We start from the raw sequence: 16,089 nt of genomic DNA, 5'->3' as shown, positions 1-16,089 counted from the left end.
AAGCCTCTTTTTGGACTTAGTGAGATTATCAAACATAGGAGGGCAAGAAGCCATGGAGATGAAGGCGACTGTTTAGTTTTCTGGTACAGACCTGAACTAAAGCGTTAAGAAAGAGCCAGCCACTGATTCAGTAAGTACCTATCCTGTTGGGGCACAAAATTACTGACACTTTCAACCCTAGACTGGCAAATAACTAATATGATGTTCTCACATGTTTCATGTAGGTACACCTTTATAAAAAATACATACTGGGATTTTGCACTTACCCATGTCAAGTCTAGTCTTTTTATTAACAGTTACAGTGATCTGTAAAGTTAAGTAATCCAAATCACGTTGTTGATAAGAATGTGAAGAGGGAACAAAAAGTATCTGAAAACATAATCTGAAATTGTTATATTCAAGAAAAAGGAGAGCATTATAAAAAGGTTGTGCTTAGAAGAGATCTTCAGATGAGAAGCTTTGTCAGAACACACACAAAAAAAGCAAGCAGAGCCCTTGGCACAATTTCCTCTGTCACTGTTCAGAAGATGTACAAGATGTATTATGAAAAAATGTTTTGGATTTCAGCAAATGTCATGTCTCTTTTCCATATTCAATTGAATGAAAACACTAGCAAGGGTTCATTTTTAGGTTAAAAAGCAACTAAGAAGCCCTGATAGTCAGCAGAAATTACAAATTTTAACAAATGAATAAAAGTAAAAATGAGTCTGTTTCACATAATTCAATATTAAGAATACTTTGGCACTTCACAAACATTCATTTGCTTTGTGTATGCATGTACCCATAATTGTAGCCATGGAAAAAGGTTTCACTATGTAATCTCTTTTAACAAATAAATTATTTCTGAATTAAAGGCATCAAAATATACAAAATACATTAGTACAGGCTGGAATTATATATTCACATATGTATATATATTCATAATTTTATATATAATGCTCTTTAAGTAGTACACATGTACAAACATGAATGTATCTATGATGTGTGTACACTGGAACACAAAAATCCAAACAAAAATCAGATTTTTTTGGTTGGTTGGTTGGTTTTGGTGAAGATGAAACATATTAGTGGTCCAAATACATCCAGAGTGTAAACCAGCAGAAGAAAGATGAAAGAGCTTTAAGTTCTTCCAAAGGCCTGGTTAATATTTCACTTTTTTGTCACCTGTCTGTGGGGCTCAGTTACCACACATTTTTGACACCCAATATGCTTCTACCTTGGTTTTATTTCTGTAGGGTATAGCTGGGGGTAGCCACTGTTACCGGCAAGAGATGTAGAATAAGTGGTGCCCACGGAAAGATGATGAGACCATTAAAACTCTGGAATCAACTGATACTGGGTTAGCTGATAACTGCATCCTTGTGCAAATGGAGCTGAAAACACTGGAAACAGAGGGGCTCTCACCCCAGCTGCACCAGAGTTGTACCACGTGAAAACCTCGGCCTGATTCCCAGGGCCGACAGCCGAAAGGGAAAAAAACTAAGTGCAGATCAGCAGCAAGAATAGAAACTACTGTGTAACTCAAACAATGTGTTAATTACTGGAACATCGATTACAAGACCTAGGAAATGACAGAAGTAGTTTCTCTCTGAATTTTAAAGCCTTGTAAACTTGTGCCTAAGGATTATTTAACAACAGATTTCCTTCTATCAGATAAGTAATAATCAGTTTCAAAAGCAGGAAAACTTCAAAATTTTTAAGCATTAACATCTGATTCAACTGAGTTAATCTATAGGTCCCCACATACCCTCAAAATTGGTTTTTGCAGCAGAAAAAAAAGAACACTATTGGGAAGAAAGGAAAAAGTTCACTTTAGAATAGGAGGATCATCCTTCAGAAGTATTTGAAACTCAGTTCAACCGCATTAGCAAACAATCAAACTAAAGAAAAAAGTTTCACTAGTATGTGACTGAAAATAAGGATACTATTTAAAACGTTTTGAAATTTGCCCAGCTGACCTAATGGAGGAAGAGTTTGCTTCTTTGTGAAAATAAGTGCTTAAAGAACTCTTCAGCATAAAAATTACGGTTTCTGCTCAAGTTTGGCTGTATTTTACATAGGAATCTCAGACTCCTAAATCATGTCTTCCCATCAATCACCTCTTTCCACTAATGCATACTCAAAAGATCTATAGGAAACTCCAGCCTGCCCATACCTGGCACCTCTCCACCCTGTGGCATAAATGCTGATCTAGTATTGTATTTCCTTCTCAAGCACAAGGGCCAAACTGCACAGGGAAAACCCTAAAAATGAATGTAAAGAGCTGACACCTTCCTCTTTGACTGATTAAATATTCATAGTGGTGGTGTTGCTCTTCCTTTTCCAGCTCCTCCCTGACTCCCTCTGCTCTTACTCATCTCACTCAGGCCCACAAAGAGCCACATATGTCTTGAGATAAAAAAGTTATAAATTACAGAACAAATAACACTACCCAAAAAAAGCAAAAGCTCCCAAGAATGACTAATCCATTATTTATTTCTTACAAACAAAGTAATAAATGCTTCTTGTCTTTCATGATATTGCTTTAAAACTGTCTGCTACATCTTATATGCAAAAATTAAGACATCCATTACAATAACAGCCCTCAGTACTTTCTCATTATGTTTTCAAGATATTTTGTAAGCATTTTATTTTATTATGAGGCATACATTAAACTCATTGCAGCAAACAGATGAGATTATTGGGGGGTGGGGGGGTTCAGCTAGAATATAGCACATAGAGTAATATGAAAAGGAGGACCCAGAAAGAAGGGCCTTCAAGGAGGGCCATAAAAATGACCAGAGGGGATGGAGTTACCTCTCCTATGAAGACAAGGTGGGAGAGCTGGGGTTGTTCAGCCCAGACAAGAGAAGGCTTGAGGGAGACCATATAGCAACCTTTTGGTACCTAAAAGGGACCTAAGAAAGATGAAGAGGGACTTGTTATGAGGGCATGTAGTGACAGGACACGGTGTGATGGTTTTAAACTGAAAAGGGGCAGGTTTAGATGAGATATTAGAAAGAAATTCTTTACTCTGAGGGTGGTGAGGCACTGGAATGGATTGCCCAGGGAAATTGTTTGATGCCCCATCGCTGGAACTGTTTCAGGCCAGGCTGGATGTGGCTTTGAGCAGCTTGATCTGTTGAAAGGTGTCCCCTCCCCATGGCAAGGGTATTGAAACGAGGTGATCTTTAAGGTTCCTTCCGATTCAAACCATTCTGTGACTCTATGATTCTAGGACTATCACAGCATATCTTTTCTTTTTGTCGTATATTCTGAGCAAAGTCTCTCTAAAGCTAACCTCAGTCAGAGTCTTTTTGTCTCACCTGTTTATGTTAAAGGTAGACAGAAAGGTGTGGAGGCATCTGGGGGCAGACATTTCTCCTCTTTAAAAAGGGTGGATCCATAAGATACCTGGAGTTCACTTCCAAATCCTTAGGTTCCACACCATCCTGCCAGTTCCTCCACCTCTATTTGCATCCTGCATGCCATCATAGTGTTTTCTTGGAAGAGAGTCCACAGGTCCAAACTGGTGTAACCCAGGTCTTAAAAAGAGTGCTTTGATCAATGAAGCTATTAAATTTTATTTTCCTGTACTTCTGTATGCAAAACACTGGGTGCAATTTAGCTTGAAGAATATATTAATGCTAAATAGATTTCATATTATAAGAGATGAAATTCTGTCACCAGTCCATGTTTAACCACTGCTCTTCCCATTGTCAATGCTCATGACTCATCTATTATTAGCATTTTTGATGATCAAAAGTGACAATACCTCCAGCTGAAAAGCCCTGAGGCAGGCCAAAAATTCAGTATGCTTTTGCATTAATTTTTTTCACTGAAATATGGAACTTGGACCATTCAAGAAGAATCGAGTATGCTTCCTTTGATTTGCTTTGAATGGGTGGGGATTTGTCCATTCAACTGTCTTTAAATTCATGGCTGAGTGACTGCTCAAATAACTAGCAATTTTATCATCAGCTACCACTCTGCATGACTTTTAAGTAAAATAACACTAAATAACCCTACAATCAGGCTTTCTATTATCTCCAAACTTGGAAATACTGAGCAAAGCCTAGAGCCAATATAATATTTATTACTTCTCTGCATCTTATGTCCCTTTCTGCCTAAAGAGTGTCACATGAGAATAAAAATGCTATTAATTACTCTTATCTGTATAGCAGTAGTGTTTGGAGGATGTGCAGTCTCATCTCATTCTGCACAGGTTGGCAGACTTGCCACATCAGCAGTGCCTGTCGCAGAAGTGGTTGCGAAGTGTCTGGCCATGCTCAGCCCCGGCTGTAGCTCTGCTCCACTCAAACTCCTGTCTGAAGGTGCTCAGGACTGTTTCCAGGCTGCACTTTGCTGCTTTCTCAGACTCATCAGGACTGCCACTGTCTCATTAGCATCAATATCCAATGCTTTTATTGTGGCATCTGCTGTTACTGCTTGTATTAGATGCAACGGAGTGAATGACCACAGCTTTGGTTTTGGGAGGCACGGAGAGCAATCAGCACTTTACAGGATAGGCAAAGATAGTAGAAAAACTATAAATCAGGTTATTTTACCCCCAGCCTCCTGCAGTAACAACAGGACACTTCACCTGTGATACCATGTATTTATATGCAAATCTCATATGACCCATCCAAGAACCTACTCTTCTTGTATAAAAACCTTTTTCTTGAGCAAGTGAGATGAGTATCGGCATTTTGATTGTGAAATTTGGGGAATAATGAAAATAGAGGCATAAATATCTTTGAGAGTTTTAATTTTTAAAGTTTGTTGAGTAAGGTTTGTATTTCTCATAACTGATGTTGTGTCAGGGGAAATAAACTGATTTCTGCTGAGTTATTGTGGATGTATACTATTATTGCTGAATGGATAAAAAAGCCCCCTTATTTCTGTTTAAATTGCAAGACCTTGATAATGAACTCTCACTGGCTAAAACAAAACAATACATCATTAAAATACATATAAAATGTAAACTTATAAACTTTACATAAGTTTTCCTGAAGTTTATATGCATCCAGCTGATTACTAGCATTATTCAGAGGAAAAATAGCATTCAATTGTTTCAGTTACATTCAGAAGCCAACAAATCAACATCAGGGCTTTCAGATACTGAAGAGGAAAACATCTGTGCAGCCATGGCTTTCAGAGACTACTCCAGCTAAAAGGAAACAAAATGTTCTGAGAGGAGCCATGTTCAATATTATAGTGGAACTATTTGATTAATAAAGGAGGACCATATGAGACTGCTTTGACAGCTCTTTCAGACATAGCCTTCTTGTCCTGATACACAGAGCACTACAGCAATAAGTCAGCCTTTCTTGCTCCTCCTTGCACCAAGTTTTGGTCACTGAGACTGTGGCTATAATTTTAGTTACCACAGTGGTGAGTTTATAAACAGTCTGATGTCTGTAAAGCTGGTATTGGGACATTTCCCTCCCCTGACTTACATGTAGTAATTTAATTTTTCTACTTAGGTGTTCATGCTGTGCTTTTGTTTTCAGAAAAGTTAATGAAATTAAGTGCCCTCTTAGAAATGTTTCAGTGTCTTCCAGAACAAGGTAAAATGAATGAAAGAATATTTTCAACATACAAAATAGCACAGCTGGGAGGGATAAATGAAGAGGTGTATTCACACGTGACTGTTGACTTACTATAGAAGCAAACACACATGGGTTCCAGATTGGTTACTGTCATAGATGAAGATGGCAATTTTAAACACTATGATTATTTCCCAAGTTCAGAACAGAGATACACTACAGAAACTCAAATACCGTGGAAAGGGTTAAGGGATAAATTCTGGCCTTATAATCCTACTACGGAATATAGTGTGGAAAAAAAAATCAGAGAAAGGAAGCAGTTTTCATGCCTCTTGAACCCCTGGAGACCTCTGGCAATGTGCAGGCTTTCTCTGCTGCAGTTGCTATATGCCAATATCTTTTCAGCCCATGCAAAGGTAAGAAATAGAGAAAAATAAGACTTTGCCATAAGGCAGTGATAGAATTTATTTGAAATGTGTGTATCACTAGCACAGATATTTTTTTGTTTTAGACATCTGTCCCTTCACCAAGCACAAAAGTGTTGTTTCAGAGATACATTCACAAACAGAATTAGCAGGAACATTAATAAATTAAAGAAAAACATCATTATCCTTTATCAGCTAATAATTTAGTATACTTAATGAATAGAAAACCAGGAGCCATAACGTCACAACTTGCATGATAGAGAACAGAAACAATAGTTTAAGAATTATTTTGGGAGGAAAGTATGATAACTTTGAGTTAATTCAAGTGATAACTGGGAATTTTTGTGTCTCTGGTACTTGTACAAAGATTATTTCAGAGTGTACCCAAAGTACACTGGTACAGTTCAGAACTTTAATATACATTTAGTACTTTGTGAAGTGATTTGACTTGAAAAGAGCTGTGTTAATACGTTCAACTTGGCATGGGTTTATTGGATTGAAACAACCAGTCTTCTTTCAGATAGACAAGTAAATAACTAAAAAGTGGTAAAACTGAAGACTTTGATCATTACAGAGCTGGGCTTAATGGAAATAAATTACTCTGTGAGAAAGGCTTAAACATATGCCTCACATTGAAAACTTGTGAATTTTAATAACTAGTTCTGATATTTTTCTATTTACTAGGTGAAAAAAAATCAAATTCATATATTCAACTTCTTTTCTGGGAATTAGTAATAACTCATTTGTTATTGTTAACTATTTTATAAATATTAAAACCATTTATGTCAGTTTAAGGGCAAGAGAAATACTAAATCAAATCCTTCCCTCATCTGTGATGTTATTTGCTGAGGACTTTGCATTCATAACACTACAGCATGTCCAAAACTTAAAAGGTTGATTAAATAGCACTCTTTGATGTTTTCTTGCTTCCAAATGTCAAGTCCTTCACAGTTCATGTGACCATTACCAGGGACATGAATTTAGCTTTTACTGATAATCAGGACTACAGACCAAGGAACCCAGCAACTTACTAAAATGTATGCACATATCCATGCATAAATTATGAGAAAGCAACAAAGAATCAAATCATATAAAGTTGGTGGAATTTTTCATTTTATTCCATGAAAAATCAGATTTTAAGCAGTGAAGAGTTTGCTGTAGTGGCAGAGGATAAAACATTGGGATCAGTTGATCTCCTTTGATTACTTATGAAGGACAGCTTGGAACAGAGATTATAAATCATATCACAAATTCATTTTCCATAATTCTTCTGCTAACAAAAAGAAAAAAGCTGCCAAACAGAATACTTTCATGGATTTCAGTACTGGGGAACATGGCTCAAGAAAGCTATTTTTCAGAGGGAACAATGGGAATAAATCAGTGAATTTCTGACTGACTTTTTCTTACAGGATTTTCTTTTGCCACTCATGTGACTCACTGGTGCCAATGGAACGGCACGTGCATAAAATTATATGAGAAGTGAGTCATCCCCAGCATGCAGCTATTAACCTGCCACCCTGAAACTGCTAAACCATCTTTCTCAGTCATCCCTTGAGTCTTCTCAACAGTGATGTGTTTAGCTTTGCTCCGTTTTATTGGGAAATAAAATCTTTTTTATCCTTAGGAAATAAAATCCTTTTTTATAGCATCTTTCATTGAAAGAGCTCTCAAACAGTCTAACAACAAAAAAGGACATTGGGAAATGCAATGAAGAGGACTCATCAGAGACACCAAGACAAGTCCTGTTCTCCTCGTGCTGCCTGTCTCTCCTACCACAGAGCTGGCCCTCCATAGACCTTGGGTGACTTTTGAAAACAAAAGTTTCTTCCAAGCTAGCAAAAACTGAAAATCAGAAAAGGGAAAAACTTAATATTAGAATTAATCAGTCTGACAAAATACTGGACATTGTATTCCTGACACAACTTATATATGACTAAGTGTTGCATTACCTTCTCTGTGTTGGCTTGACCAAGGTAATAGTCTTGCTTGTAGCCAGCATGAGGCCGGGCTTGAGAGCATAACTCAGAAATCTAATGTGACCTATTTGATCTGTGTTGTAGTTTGGGATTATTATGTAAATTCTCTCCCCTGACACTTAACTGCCCAGGCCAGCGGTTAACAAAAGAAGCAGTTAACTGTGATCGCTGGGGTGGGGGCAGGTTTGTCTCTTTTGGTTTTTTTTTTTTTGGATATTCTCCTCAGTCTTGGCTCGGCGGAAGGGGGGAGTGGGGACTCCAAGGAGGCAGGCTGCCCTGCTGGTTACTGCTGGGGTTTTTTCCCTGGCTGTCTTGCCGCTGCCTACTTCGGACCACCTTTTCCTGCCGTGCTGCTGCCTGCCTTGGATTTGCTGCTGGTTGCTCGTACCTTTCTGCTTCTTGGACGGGGAACACAGGGGGAAGAGACTGAGTCCATCTGAAAGCCCACTGCTCGTCTGTTTCGCTGGAGAGGGACTGAAACTCACTCTGCAGCCAGCCAGGCTGTGACAAGGACACTTAAGTATAACCTTTTCTCCCGGAGGAAAACCTGCTGGGTTTTGTTGTTGTTTTTTTTTTTTTTCTCTTATGGTGTTGGGGAAGTGGGTTGCACTAGTCTGTTTACATATATATATATATATATATATATAGCAGTTATCCTTCTTGTATTAAAATTCCTTTTCTTAAATTTGATAAAGAGTGGTGTGATTATTGTGGAGGAGGCCCCTCCCCTGCTTGCGGGTAAAACATTTTGGTTTTTCCCCTCAAACCGAGACAATCTGCCTTTCACAGACAAACCTATTTGTCCAAATGGCTGGACCGAGCATCTTCTCTTGCTGCTCTGGGTTACACTCGCAGAGGTTTGAGCTTCCAGTCCTCAAAGGTGCAACACAGGAAGAGCTTGTCTGCTACATTTCCTCTGATCTGAAATACAGTCAAAAAGCTATAGCAAAAAATAATTGCATTTTAATAGATAAACATAAAATTGGATGGGAAAGTGTAATTATTTCTGACCTGAGTTCTCTGTATAAAACTTGAGGAGAGACTATAAAAGAGAACCTAAGGAGGCAGGAATAGGGGAATTGTAGTTTAGTGTGGTCTGAAGCCCAGATGCATAACATAGTATATATTATATGCTTGCTTTAGGGTAAGAGTGTAGGAAATGGTAAACCTCTACTTTGAACAAGGAGATAGGCATGTCTAGTGAAGATTTATTTGCCTTTTTATCAGTCATACTTAGCATCCTTGACTGCAGTCAAGAGATTCAAAAGGTAAAGGATCTGATGTCAATGTAAACAAAGGAATCCCCTCATGTATTATCAAGTGCATGTTTAGTAGTCCTTAGAATCAGATCCAGCTTATTTAAACACTGTTGCAATCAAAAAGCCTGTGAAAATTTCCCTTGCAATTAACATATCTGAGTTTTGTGAAGAAAAAGAACTTAAGTCCCTTTTGTATACCTTTGGTGTCTCTGGCCAAAGACAACCTATGATTATTTGCCTTTGATATTATGAGACTCTAAACCAGTAGGGAACTCACTTCTTTTTTTGCTAGTGCTTCAAATGTGAATAGATCACAGAAAAAGGAAGGAACAGCTACTATTTCTTCACTCTCAGTTGGTGACAGAACTTACATTTTATTATAGTGTTGAGATGAAAAGGTGATCTCAAAATATAAGTTCCTAGGTTTGCATGTGCAGATGCACTCAGGAGCTGATATGTTATCAAATTTTTCTATCTCGGTGCTGATGTCACAGCCCTTTATGTTACCAGTCTCTGAAAAATTAACTAAGGTTATCACATAGCTCATAGATTTCCCCTGATTTTGATGAAGCAGGGACACTACAGGAAAAGGCAATGTTACCCCTCAAGGACAAAGAGAAGCAACAGCCACTGACCTTTGAGATGCTAAAATTATCAAAAAACCTCCCACTTCTCTGAATTATAATGAACTTCCTTTCCTTACACTGCTTTAGAGTTTGCTCAGCTCAGAATTTATTACTGTATTAAAAAAAAAGGTGCCTTTTAAGGAGAACGAGGACTCCTTTGGGAATATTTCATCTGACGTAAATAGATGGGCTACAGTAGCTGTGCTTCATCCCCTGCGTAAAAGACAGTGCTGTGAGATGCATCTTGTGCTTTGGGTTTGTTTTCCCTTCTTGCTATTGGCTCCACAGATGGCTCTGTACGCAGAAGGTTCCCGATGAGATTTGTCTCTACTGTTGTTGCTTCTGCTATTTTGTGGAGATGAGACTGATCTTTTGGCAGGATCATTTATCTGTGTGATGGAGATCCTGATTTTCAATTATAGTTAGGCCACTTTGGAGTACTCTGGCAGTGTAATAGGGCTTTAAAATCATCTCAGATCACATTTGTACCCACTTTAAAGCACTTCTGCTCTGACAGAATGGCATTAGATGGTTGTAGAGCACATTGGCATCAGATTTGTAATGTTTTGTTTAACTAACAGCTATGTAACTATGTTTTGAAAATTACATGAATGTTAAGGTATCAGAGGTAAGGATACTAGTGAAGCTCTGCCTTGGGTATATCCACTACTTCTAAGTGGATCATCTGACACAGGAGAGAGCAATAGCAGCCAAGAGTGTCTCTGTGAAAAGACTAAATACAAAATTATGTCTTGAATGGCACTTTGAATGTATATTATAAAGAGAGATACTCTGATCTGGGGTACTCTGATCAGTAACTATTATAGATATTAATCTTGGCTCACTAATTATGTGAATATAGCAATGAAAGTGAGGAAATGCACTATATAGCTGAGGCCAGACTCTACGACTTGGAAGCCATGTTCAAGCTAGCTTCATAGAAAAATGCACATACATATAATCTGAGCAAAATAACAATTGCTTATATCAGCAAAGGACATGGATATCAGTGAAAAATGAATTTTACTGACTGATGCAGTGATATGCTTTTGGGAGAGGCTGTGGGTTGCAGGAAGTCAAGGCAGAGAACAACACTTGAATCTGGAAATCCTGGTTTGGCACTTAAAGCTTTTCCAGCTCCACAGTGAGATCTGTGCCAACAGAAAACCCTTTCCAGATGGCAGTCACTGCCCCAACATAGGTAATAGAATTATATATATATATATGAGATAGATAGATAGATAGATAGATAGATAGATAGATAGATAGATAGATAGATAGATATAAAGGGGAGTGGGAGTTGGCTAGTTGGGTTTTCATTAAAATACCTAATTGTATGTGCATATTTGGAGATGTCTTATGGGAGCTGAGCAACCAAGATCCCAATACAGATAGGGGAGAACTAGAGCTCAGCTCAGTGCCATTTGAGATGCCTTTAGACATCCTGCCTGCATCCTAGTTACCAAGTAAGAAACATGAAAGTTTCCTATAAACCCCTTTTGTATCTACCAGGATTCCACAATGTCTCAGGTATCCTGTAATACCTAAATTGTTGTGGATGGTACCTGCAGGCAACTAAATCAAGCCCAAGATGGCACGTTTTATGGGTTTAATCTGTTGTTACCAATGCTTATGTAAACCAGAAATCACTTCATTGAAATAGGGGAATTAGACTGTGTCAACTCAGGGCAAGAAATGCCATGGTCATCGTCACAGAAATAAAAATGCTATTGGGCATCTGAAAAACCACACACGTCACCTTACAACTGCCCTGCCTATCAAAGCTTCAAGTGGAGCTTGTGTCTTTGTGAAGAAAAGCCATCAGCCACAAGGCACAAATCTCCAAGAAAATTAATTTTGTGGTTGCAATGCTTGCAGAACTATTTATTCATCATAAGTTATGTGTGAATTTCCTTGCCTTTAAAATCTAGTGCAACTTTCTCATCTGGCTCTGTACAGGATTTGCTGTTGGCTATTCATGTTCATGCATCCTGATTCCCAGAAGAAGCAGCAGTCCCTGGACATGAAAACACATCACTGTCTGACCTTGGACATTATCCGTGTTACTTCATGTACCTCACTGCAGATATGTCCTAAACAAAGAAGCAACTTATAAACATTAAAATAACTCTATGAAAAAAGTTAACTATTAACAGACAGATTTGATCCATGTCAAGGTTTTACATCACGGATAAGCAGTGTATGAGGCACTTGTCCTTTTATTAGCATGTGAATATGTTAATATGATACAAGTGACACTTAGGGAAATGAATAGCCCATTATTCCGCACGGCTCTCATTAAAGGCAACCTCTCCTGCAGTTGCTCGATGGCAAAGTTCCTAAGTGGATTAGTAGAAAGCATGGAGAAAATGAATGAAGTTTGTGGTGACTGCTCTTTATAATGACTGCAGGTAATTAAAAAGACTAGAGGTATCTGGAGGATTCTAGGTCCAATAGTGATCTAACAGTATTTTAAAAACATCTAACTATGGACTTAATTGAGCTTTAGAATTCATTCAGCCAGCCTTGCATTAACAAGTAACTTTTATGTGATGGAGGAATTAGAAATTAAATATTGGTCTTTAAAGACTTTTCTTATTTGCAGTGTTGGCCATTATTAAATAGTAATGTTTATGTAAATTATTGTGCTGAAACCTTTCCAGTATCAGAAAATGTTACCCTGAAAACTCATTTAACTTTCAGCCACCATGTTCATGAAAAAGTACAAGACCAAATAGGTGCTGAAGGCAGTGCTACAAGCTAAGTACAAATCCATCACTGAGAGGGCATGGTCAGGTTCAGGAAGGCATCACTACTTGCTGCCTTCCCCTGGGAGCTCAGTGAAGAACAAAGGGAGAGCCAGAATTCCAAATCTAAGGTTTTATTTTTATCCTGGCTCTTAGTAGAACAGCATTCTCCATATGTAAATATTCAAAGTGCAGATCTCAGCTGGACAGTGAGGATCTGATTTTCTTGGGTGGAATTTAGTTCATATAACTGTTGTGTTCCTATATCTTAGTAGTGCAGGGAGGCAGCCCTTTCTGAACAAGTCCCTAAGTTCCCCAGTCAAAAGGAGAAAGAAAAAAAGTTTTAAAGCCACCAGAAAAGGTCATGTACACCTAACTCATGTACTCAAATTTGGATGAGAAGAACTTCCTCTGGAGGTTTTCATGATCAGCTGATAATTTCCATTGACAACTAAGGGAATTTAAGAATTCAGAAAGAGTCATCTTCAGAGTCTTAAACTATGGCTCTGTTAGATGCGTAATCCAGCTGATCAGCATCCAACCATAGACTTGAATAAATAAATTATTGTATCTTTGTGAGGACAAAAAATTGCCAGGTACAAACTCTAACCACAAAGATAAAGGGGGATATTTGGGCCAAACAGCTTTTCAGTGACTCATTTCATGGCAACGTAAAATGTTCCACATATCACATTCTAATAGTCCACAGAAGGCTGGAATTCTATCAACTTCTTCAAAGTTGACCAAGTTGAGGGACACCTGCATGGAATACTAAAGCAGAAAAGCCATACTGAAGCCAAGCAGACAGCATGGATATAGCTACTCTGTTGGCAGACATTTCTGCAGAGTGGAGGAATGAAGAAAGTGTTTGCTTACTCCACCACCTAATGACTCTGAGCAGGTACAGGAGATCAGATTAAGGACCATCAAAGCAGTGATGATGATGATGATGATGATGATGATGATGATGATGATGATGATGATGATGATTATGATGATGATGAATTTCCCATACTTTTCTAAATTCTAAAACAGAAACGCTAATAGATCCACTACAGCCATGCTGTCTCATACACAGCCTGGTAGCAGCAGGAATGACACTGAGCTCTGGAGGCCTAATCTCACTAAGCATCAGTCAAGCCATATCTCCTTGATGTGCCCTTTCCAGGCCAGAACCTCAGAGTCAACCATATCCACACATGCAGTATGCTCTCCAGACCTTCAGCCTGCCACTCTGACTGTAAGGCAAGTCAGTACTTATCTGGCTGCAACTGCATTAGGGGAGATATAGAAAAAAAAGGTGGCTTTATAATTACCTTTTTTGTTGTTATTCTCACCATCTGAAGATTCTTATGTATTTTTTTTTCTGCTTTGCTGTACTGTCATCTTTTTTTCAAACCTTCTCTGAAAAGACCTGTCTTCCCATTTCTCTGTTTAGTGCTGTATTGGTATATTTTATCATTGCAAAACATTTTGAGATGCATTTTGCATGAAAGACGCTGTCCTCAGGAAGGGCCAGCTCACAGTGTGGTGTTTGTGCAGAAAGCCAGAAGGAGGAAGAGCAATAAAAGTACAACTTAATTACTTTGGAGCTGCAGCGCTTCCCACTACCATGGCCTCTGCAGGAGGTCCTGACGCAGCCACCGGAGTTGACTGAGACACCTGATCTTGCTGACGACTCCTCTGGTGCAGCTTTACCCAGTGTCACTGAGCAACTCACCGCACATGAACAAATCACAAAGAGCGGCAGGACATCAGTGATGTAACCCAAGGTAAAACACTTAAAGAAATACCAGTGACCTTCAAGAAGCACAAAAGCCTTTCTGCCCTGTCCTTTATTGAACAAACAGTACCCTTCTCACAGTGCTGTTCACCTCCCCTTGAGAGCTGCTTTATTCAGGAAAAGAGTGAAAAATCAGAGCACAGCTGCAAATATGAATTCCCACTCATTGCTTAAGGGCTGGTACTTTTTGTAGCTGTACAAGCCAGGATGATATGACCTAATCTACACTGTGTAGATTGAGGTTGTGATACATACTGGATAGATCTGGATCTAACTTCTGAGTTTATTCTAGAGTCAAGGATTACTAGGGACTATGGCTGATGCTGTGGGATAAGCACATTCATCAGTAGGATGTACTTAGGAATTTCCTCCTTCCTCAGTGGATTAGGTTTTGAACTAAAATCCACGAAAGTGATAAATGTCCAAAGGATCACAATTCATTTTCTTCAGAAAGCACTGATTTTTGTGACTAGTGCTAGCAGCAGCATGCCTGGCTTAGCAGCCACTTCAGCTCTGTTGCATTTGCCTTTCCTTGTCTTCCTCCTACTTGACCTTGGGGAAATTCTTGCTGTATCTTGATGTATCTTGCAATTCTACTGCTAGAACAACTGAGCTATAACAGAAGCACTTCCCTTGGTTTTTTTTTTCAAGACTCAAACATTTTTCTTTACCACTTTTGGTCCTCCCATCTCCTTAGAGTTTTGTATCTGGGTCCCTATCTATGCAAAATCAATGTTGAGAACGTTAAGGCACCATCTGTCTCTGTTTATATCCAGCAAAATCTCAGATACAGGGTTTGTACCACAGAGTCCTCTAGTGTGAGTATACAAATAAGAAAGGATATAGCAAATTCTCAGTATCTTTCAAAATGGCTTCAGCAGGAGTTTTCACAACTAATGTAATAATTGCCAGTAGTGTAGTAGATGTCTACAATTTTTCTTTCCCTACAGTTTCAACAGGCTCTATGTGTTATTTCCACAAAAGCTTATGTAGTCATCAAGTTCACTGTCAAATGTGCCCTTTTCTGCAGGGGCTGCAAGTTGAACTAAGCCAGTGGTCTGCTTCCAGGTTAACAATATCACAGCACTAACTAGTAGGCTATTCTTTTTATGTTCATATACCATACACATGACTTTCCACCCTGAAAAGCCATACCTAAATAAACAAAACACCCCAAATCCACAAAAACATTGACTTCCTTTTTCATAGGTAAAATATACAAAGGGCATTTTTGCCACTTGAAAGCCAAGCTCATCTCTTTATACACCACTGCACTCACCAGTTTTTATCAAGGAGAAATAAGCTTCATTCCTGGGAATGATTTTCCTTTAAGCTTTGTCTTTTATCTACTTATTCTGTATGTCTTGTTTTTCCAAAACTGACTGTTTCATGACATTCCAAGTTACTCTTCTACTGAAACTGTGTAGACTGTATCAAAGAAAGCACAATTCACAGAAGTGTCTCCACAGCACATTACGAACTGCACAGCTCCCTAAGAGCAATTTAAAATGAAGAACAACCTTTCCCAACATCCTTTCAGAACTGTACATGGACATTAGCCAGACACAAAACTGAGCTGCAGAGGGTGCATTAAACTCTCCATCTGCTCTTCACGGTGATCATCACTGATTTCTAACCCACAGTAAAGTCATTTGGACAAAAAAATCATAGAGGATGAGACAAGTGTACCAGAAGCCAGCTGAGCCTTTCCTTCCACAGTGTCCACAGAAGGAAAGGTGTCTGAC

This window comes from Pithys albifrons, chromosome 1 (genome assembly GCF_047495875.1).
Source record: "Pithys albifrons albifrons isolate INPA30051 chromosome 1, PitAlb_v1, whole genome shotgun sequence".
Lineage (NCBI taxonomy): Eukaryota > Metazoa > Chordata > Aves > Passeriformes > Thamnophilidae > Pithys > Pithys albifrons.
This window is presented reverse-complemented; position numbering follows the sequence as displayed.